The sequence below is a fragment of the Lissotriton vulgaris genome, chromosome 2_1 (assembly GCF_964263255.1).
Source record: "Lissotriton vulgaris chromosome 2_1, aLisVul1.2, whole genome shotgun sequence".
In the NCBI taxonomy this organism is placed as follows: domain Eukaryota; kingdom Metazoa; phylum Chordata; class Amphibia; order Caudata; family Salamandridae; genus Lissotriton; species Lissotriton vulgaris.
In genome coordinates this window covers 1,993,182,987-1,993,191,975 of record NC_141687.1, presented here as the reverse complement: position 1 = coordinate 1,993,191,975, position 8,989 = coordinate 1,993,182,987, and positions in this window count along the sequence as shown.

Genomic DNA, 8,989 nt, shown 5'->3' with positions numbered 1-8,989 from the left:
GGAGACTGAACAGCAGTGTACCAGTATGCAGAGTTTAAAAACGAGCCACATCAGCCAGCAAAATGGGGATGGTCAAGTAAAAACAGGCATCTTTCAAGATAAGCATGCAAAATGCATGTGCATGGTTAGGTACATATGTGCTCTTGTGTATATCTGACATACAAACTGAGAAGACATTAATCAACATTAGACATAAGACACAATTAATCTTCTATTTATAAACTCACCTCAATGTGAAAAAATATCAAAGCAAAAAGAGCAATTATTTCTAATTTTAGGATAATGGTAAAAAAGTGACCAAATGAAAAGACCCGACAAATATGTCCTGAATTGGAATCAAATAATGAAAAAGGAAGAAGCAGATGCCTTGCATTTCAACATATACATTTGAAATTTAAATTAACCACAAATTTAAATTAACCAGGTGCTAAAGTGGCTAGAATCCTTCCTGTCAGGTCGAACCCAGAGAGTGCAGCTAGGAGACCAACTGTCTGGGATCAGTGAAGTGACTTGGGGGGTGCCCCAGGGGTCGGCTCTATCCCCCTACTTTTTAATATCTACTTACAACCATTGGTGGAGGAGCTTATGCGTATGAACTGCGAAATTTTCAACTACGCAGATGAAACCCAGCTATTAGTCCGGCTGGATGACACCAAAGAGGCCCAGGAATCAGTGTGGAATCTGCTCAGCTTCACGGTCAACTGGATGACTAACAATCTGTTGAAAGTGAACGCTGAGAAAACGGAGGTGCTGGTGATCAGCAACAAAGAGGATCCCTGGAGCGACCTGTACTGGCCCCCTGAGTTGGGAACCACCCTGTCTCCTGGTACTGTAGTAAAAAGCTTAGGGCTAAGGATCGACACGGATCTCTCAATGGCCCCTCAAGTTTCTGCTGTCGTCGGATCTTGCATAGGTGTGTTGAGGCAACTACGAAAGTTAGTCCCCATCTTATCTGCCTCCACCCTGCAATCGATCGTATCCGCCACAGTCATTTCGAGACTTGACTATGGCAATGCTTTATATCTTGGCCTGCCACAGAAGCTGTTGAGGAAGCTGCAGGTAATACAGAACGATGCAGCCAGGCTGATCCACTCCCTGCCTAGAAACTCGCACGCAACCCCCCTGCTTCAGAAGCTGCACTGGCTTCCAGTGAAATTTCGAGTCCAGTTTAAATGTCTCTGTGTGGCCCATAAGGCACTCTTTGGGAAAGCCCCAGAGTACATTAAGCAACGTTTGAAGAGGTATATTCCTGGGAGACCCTTGCGCTCAGGAACAACCTCCAATCTGATTCAACCTAGGTTCAAATTAAAAACCAAAGGAGGCAGGGCCCTGTCTGTGCTTCTCCCGCAACTGTGGAATGAGCTCCCGCCCACCTTGAAGGAGGAATCACAGCTTCTACCCTTCAGAAAGAAAATAAAAACCCATCTTTTCAGAAAGGCTTTCATGACAGTTTAGGAGGCGGAACAGCTGAGGGTTCTATGGGCACCAGTGTGTTATGTTCTTCTGTTAAGCGCTTAGAGACCGGCGGTGATAGGCGCTATATAAATATTCCTTAACATAACATAACATAACATAACAACATAACAAGCAAAATTATGAAATGCAGTAAAATAATGTTTTGGACAAAGAAGATAAAAACACATTTTTAAAGGTACAAATCATCCGGTTGGCATAATAAAACTTCTCATAGACAGCTGCTAAACCAATTACAAAAAAAACATTGAATAGAGGGCTAAAAGGAAATGTTGAGCTTAAAAACAATGGTCTAAGATACTGGTAACTATTGGTATGTGAGCCAGAATATCACACATTCATCGCAGAAAGCTGATGTTGCAAACCAAAAGTGCCAACTCAAAAGTAGAAAAGCGTTATCCTAGTATTCGATTTGAGCAAACACCTCACTATATGAACTAGATGTAATATTCAGAAGAAAACTTAATTTCCATCTTAGCTGGCTGTGAAGATGTCCGATTTTGTACACTACGTAGGGGTAGTTTGATACTAAACATTACAATTTCTCTTGATTTGCTGACTTCAGTGTGGAAACGATTCTGAACGCAACGTGCTGTGGAGGTTGTTAGGATGGGGAAAAGCAAGCTGATCCTGCAAAAGGCATTGCTCTATTAATGTGGATTCTACAAGAAAAGACAGAAACATTAACAGTAAAAAGCCTTATCTGTGCCGGAGGTAAACACTCAAGAGTCATTATCTCTGCTAAATCTACAAATAAAGATTTTCTGCTTTGCCCCATGGAGGGCAATTACTAAGGGTCAGGTTAAGGGAGCAAGGACAATCACGGAAGCCATAGGTCCATTACTCCGCTTTCAACAAAACATAGTTTATCAATCAGAGCTCAAGCGTTAAATGGAGCATGGAGGCTAACTGTTGACTGGGTATGTGTACTAGCTTGGGCATATAATGCATAGCTTTTAAAATCATTAGGCATTCTTTAAAGGTTCTGAGTTAACATTTCCAAACATTCTATATAACTGAGTTTATGGTATTTGATGACTGTTTCTAATTACGACATAATGTATAAATGAATACTGTGCTCTTTCAATCCACGTATTTTTTATAGTCTTTCATTTGCATGAAATATTTACTTTTCATTTACATGTGCAAATGAATTGGGGCAATAGAAAAAGTTAACTTTTTTTCATGTTACTCTTTAGTTGTGCAATGTAATGTCTACAAAGAAAAGATTTTAGACAGTGAGAATATATGGAATGAATAGCAGGACAACCATTTTACCACCTGTCAGATGCACACCTAATTGAATATATCAGCATTCATAAAACTGATCGTCAGAGCAATGTTTCAAATATAACCTACAGATATGCAAATATTATTGTAAAGGCAAGTACTTATGTGAATGAAAAAAAAGAAAAATATTCAATTTGAAGTCACCATCACTAAAAAGTGTTCATTGGAAAAAACGTGTTAAACCAAAGAAAGTAAACAATTAAACAGCATAGTCCAAAGGTACTTTCCGAAACAACAAAACAGTCTTCCTGCAAACACCGACTTTTGTTCTGCTGCACTTTAATTATGAAAGATGTAAAATGAGGCATAAAAAAGAAACTAGTTTCATGAACTGCTTAAATACAACTGTACATTCAAAACAACAGACATTTAAAGAAACACACATGGATTTAGTTTCACTATACAAAAAAGTTATGGTGCAACAAAATCTATAGAATACACAATTAAACCACCTCAGCATAAATTATAGAATAACATTATAAGATTAAAAACTATGGGCCTGATACAGAGTTTGATAGATATATACTCTGTCACATTTATACTGTCTGCCTTATTACAAGTGCATTGTATACTAATGCACTTGTAATAAGGCGGATTGGATATCCGTCACATTTTCAACAGTGTACCTGTCTTCCAAACTCTAAATCAGTCTCTATGTAACAATTGTATGGTACTACAAGGTACAGTAAGGCAACAGTGAAATAAAGCAGCTTTGACATACTAAACAGTTACTTTAAATTACACAAATTAATATCTGCGGCAGTAACTCAGGATGTTAGATTAGAGGGCACATGTTACACAAAAAACTGAGCATTATTGATACAATTGGATAGAAATCCATTTTCAGGTACAAACTGTACAGTTTATAAAAACAAAATACAGTGAACACTTAACAAAAATAGAACTATAGACATTTAGAGCATACAACTTCATCAAATGTTTCTTTCCATGGTGACTGATTTTTTTTGTAGATAGAAAAAAGTTAAATAAGAGTTTGGACTAAAACAACATTGCTAATAAATGGTGCTAACACAAATGAAATAATTAATTTAGTTACAGTAAGAATAGGCAAAAGTGGACTATTGCTATACTGAGGCAATAAAAGATGTGATTTTGTGGATGGTAAACATCAGACTGACTTGTAGAAGAAGCATCATTATACTGGAATACAAATCTGTAATACAGCTATAAATTTTACTATGGTCCACATTAACATTTGTAATATTGGCATCAACATTGCCTTTTTGGGAAAAATACAGACCTTTTCCCTGCACATTTACACAGAGCTCATTAGCCTGGCCACAAACATCTGTACAATAAACACAAACTGCCCTATGTCCTATACAATAAATGTCAAGGCATAGTGTTCAATAAACAACTGCAGAATTTAAAATGCATTACTATAGGTAAGTAAAAGCAAATTGGAATTCGATCATCTTTATTAATGCAAAGCCTGTTGCCCTTTCACAAAAAAAAATGTTTTTGCACACACTGGAAATTAAGCTTTCTACGTCACATTACAGTTTGAAATATACTTTTATCTTGATGTGTAAACTGCGTAGTCATTCTGTTAACAAATCTAGTGCTTTGAACAGATAACTGTAAAGGGTTATACTTTAGTTTAAATTGCCAAATGTGTTCAGCTTTTTTAAAAAAAAGACTTTTGTAAGACTTATCATGAACTTGAATTGAATCCTGTATGAGCTCCCAAATGCATTGGAATATGCGTTCCTGTGAAAACATGTACCAGAGAGCATGTCAAATGATTAAAATTGTAAAAAGAATATTTTCTTTTTCATGCATGTCTAGTACTGTGAATTCTCTTATAACCGAACTATACATGAAAAGTGAGGCATTTTACTCAGGTTTCATTGATTATGTAACAAGTAAGAGATTAAACATTCAAAGATTACAATGTGAAAACTAAGGCCCCTGGGTGCCATACTACTCCGTGCCTACTAGAGAAGAGAAAAAGAGGGAAGAAAGAGATTGCATATTCAAAGAGGGGATTGATTCCTCATATTCTACTAAAACTCTATAAGTCTTACTAGGTTATTCAGCAGTTGTATAGAGGATTCTTTTTTTAAGCACTTGATTAATCTGCAGCCTTAATTGAGCTCCAAGCATGTTAAGATCAGGATTATTCATTTTTAATTTAGTGAGGACTGTTCTTTGTTGACCATTGAGAATCGCATGTTATGTACAAGTTTATAAGTTAATGCAGCTCTTTTAAAGAGCGAGAGATAAAATCATGTGTCTTATTCCAGGTTGCGAGAAGTTTCTTAATATTTAAACCCACATCAACAACTATTATGTTTACTTTGGTATTTCAGTTACAAAATATAAGCAGATTCCAACTCAAAATATGAAGATTTTAGCCCTTCTATTTAAGAATGGATCAACCTATCCTATCAAAAATAACTCGTGGAGCTTAAAGGTATAATTAGATATAGTAAAGCATATTAAGGCAATGCTGTTGTCATGTAGCATATGTAATACAATATTCCAAATAATAAAGACATATCAGTGGAGGGGTAATAAGCTGCATAGTAATCTAAGAACCCTACCAGTTTAGATAATAAACGCCCACATTTCAACCTAGGCTCTCATACAAGGCCTGCCACCTCACTAATAATTTTAAGGCAATAGTGGATCAATGGCTAGCATTAACCACAACGTGCTTTCTTCACTTCTGCTTCTGGCACACCACACAGCCTCCCCACAACAAGAATGGGTGGCAACATTTTGGCAAGGCTGGGTAATAGGATGGTGCTGGAGTTCTTTCAATGGGGCTAGCCAACTCATTGCTTGCGGTAGCTCTCATAACCGGGTACATCTGATTCAGAAAATTCCCTGTCGTTCTTTCACTTCATTACCCGACGTGCCGTAGCGTGGGATAATCCCCAAAGTTTCCCTCTGCCTTGGTGAACGGGAGAAATTCAGTCAACCTTGCACATCAAGGCCATCTGGCAAACCCCACGATTATATTCAGTGGGTGCACACACACACACACACACACCCTCAGACAAAAAGGGGATCTCATGGATTCACTTGCCAATAATGCACACATGCTTGATATTCAAAAGGTATCCACATTTGTAAAGGACACCTCAGGAAAAGTAATTCTTTATATTAACAATGTTCTTTCAACATCAGGGCTCTTGGCAATCCTTAAAAAATTACTTGCTAAAACTGTGTGCATGCTTATTTACAACAATGGAATCGCACAGGGTTTCATGGGGCTTGGGTGCCCTAGCAAAGCAGTTTTCCCATTAAAAGGACCGGGATGAAGACCTAAACAAGGCCTTATATGACCAGCTTGATAGGCACCATTGGGTAAGACACATGCATATACAATGGGGACAAGAGGTGCTATGGCGCTGATTGACTGAGGACTTACACCTGTAGAAAATTTTCATCCTTGCTCTAATTCGGTATTAAACAGAATGAGAGAGACAAAAAAAAAACCTTCAATTATGGATTACTGGCTATGCTCAGTAGTTGAGGAAAGGTTTTTTGTAAACTCTTAAACAGTTATCTGTAAATTCATTTAATACAATATCTATCACATAGGATTTCTTGGAGAATGTTGGTATTTCACAGCAGAGCAGCAGCCATGGCTTGCAAGGGATTAAAAACCAGAGGCATTTATTACTGCTGCCATTTGCATTTCTGGACCTCAACTGCCTTTGATACCGTGAACTGTGAACTAAATGGCTCAAAACTATGAATAGGAGAAATCCAGGACATTTGGTTTTATCAGCAAACTTTATAATGGGATAATAGCAGCCCCTGGTTTGCTCTTCAGGAATATGAATAATCATAACACCAACATTCAGCAGGAATGTACTCTATCAGCTATCATCATAAATAACAGGATACAAATGACAGAGCAAATCAAGTACATGCAGAAAATTATTTCTTAACTAAATACCAAAACCTTAGGGATTTATTTCATAAAAGAATTTAGTGGCTCTGACTTTGGGACAGACAAATGTAACTCAAAGCTTCAGGCAATGGACAGACTGTACTAGTGGGGTGCTTGGTAGTTCTAAAATGACTACACTGTAATAGATTGCCTGGCGTGCAGTTTGAGCTCAAGAGTCAATGGCCTGAGAGAACTGAATATGTGACCACCTGCTCATAAGAGGTGCTTTTGAAAACTGCCTTCATTTGTTACAAAAACAAAGCTATAATATTTAAGAATACTGGACACTGCAAAGAAGCTAATGGGATTGTATTCTATAATGTAACCATAAACAGCTCCAAAATGAGGCTGGTAGTATTTGTCAAAAAAAGAATATCCAGTGTGGCTTAAGCAAATCGGGCTGATATAAGTGGATACCAACACATTTACTGGCCTACAGTATAAAATCTATAAACCCAAATTATGTGTCATGAAAATGTATTTTTGCTCGAGTCACATGAAAAGAGTTTTTGTGGGCAGGTTACCTATGATGCTGAAAGGTATCCTATCTCACAAATGTAGGATTTTCCTCCCTGTACTGTTGCCTGGTATATCCACACTAGACAGTGCCCTCAATTTCAATCATCTGGAGGCAAAATGCAGGATTTCCTGCTTGGCCTCACCACTTTCATTGCTCATTCAAATTTAAAGTCTTCAGCTACAGCTGGGCTAATGCCGACGTGGGGTTGAAGCGTAAATACTAATGTTTAAGCTCCTTATTATTTAGGCCTGTTTTAGATTGTATAACTGTGACCTTCTTTGGTCCCATGTACTTCAATTCAAAACAGGGGTAGAGACGAAAAGTGCATTAAAATCTCTTTTTAAAGTACGACACCACACTAACGACCTCTTTATAAGCCAGGTGAGTCAATCACAGATTGTAATCAATGAAAATGCTTGCTGTAAAATCAGATATTTCCCTTTGACTGCAGTATCAAGAGCAAGTTGGGTGTGTTGCCGCAAACAGACTGGAGTAAAATGTAATATTACTTCAGAAGATTGTGAACAGTTTGCATGCAGAAAGTAGAGACTTTAGAGCTAATGTTTATGAACTCGTCAGTTTCATTTAGCGAAGAAGGCTCTCTCAATGATCATTAATTCTAAAGTGCACATAGTAACTTTATAAAATTGAAATTTGGTTTGTATCTTGTTTGCAAGGCATTTTGGAAGTGTTCAATATGCCAAAGGCAATAACGATTTAAGGAGATAATAAGAAGCCTTAACACTCAAGATTTGAAATGAAATAATAAGTGCTAAGCATTGCATAAGTAAGGGATCTCTAACAGTTTAATTTTTTTATAAACATATTGCTCACTGAGAGAAAAAACTTTAAACAACTACTCCAGTAAGTTTAAGTCATAGAACGTTCCGGGAGTAGGCTAAAAAGAGGGGCCATGGAGAGTAACAAAGTGAGATCGCTGTTGTATTCAAATGTATAGCATATTTTATTCCCTCTAATTGTTAATTGTGAAACCGTTAACATTTATGTTTAAACTTGTTCGTACTTTATCAACTATATTAAACTAGGTAACTGATCCAGAAATTCATGGACAATTTATAACAATAAAAAACCCTAAACTGCGGACTTGAGTTTGACATGATGGAATGTTACTAAAGCAGAAATAGGATAAGAGGATTACCAAGTGTATCTGTGTTATCAACACAGGTTCAATTATGATCATCCAAGTGATGCATCTCTTAAAACATAACACCTCGTTTACATGATGTCTTGACACTGATTCCTAAGACTGTCCACTTATATATAGAATAAATAATAATAAATGTCTTTTATTCAAGCTGAATTACTGCAGGTTTATTGCATATAAATATAATCAGTTATGACCGAATGTAGTATTTGTGGCACATTTTTAAACTCATTATTTTTAAACTGCATACAAACTGTAATTCATAAATGCACTGTTAATGGTATGTGTGTATGAATGCATAGATATTTGAAGAGAATAAACGTAGCTAGAGAGAAAGAGGGTGTGGAACACGGGCTGGATACCCCGTGTTACGATTCAGAATTATTTAGAAGAATGTATATTTGTGGATGGTGAATACTATTGCTTGGAGATGCAGTGTTCTCTGATGAGGTGTGTCTTCAGCTTCGTTCCGAACTGCAGAGAGTTTTGGGCAGTTCTGATTTTAATGGGCTGTTCCAGGTCCTGGTACAGGATTACAAGTAGTTGCAGTACGCAGTTACAATACACCAGGCAAAGGCTAAGAGGCAGGCAGGCAGGCTCATATAATAATAAT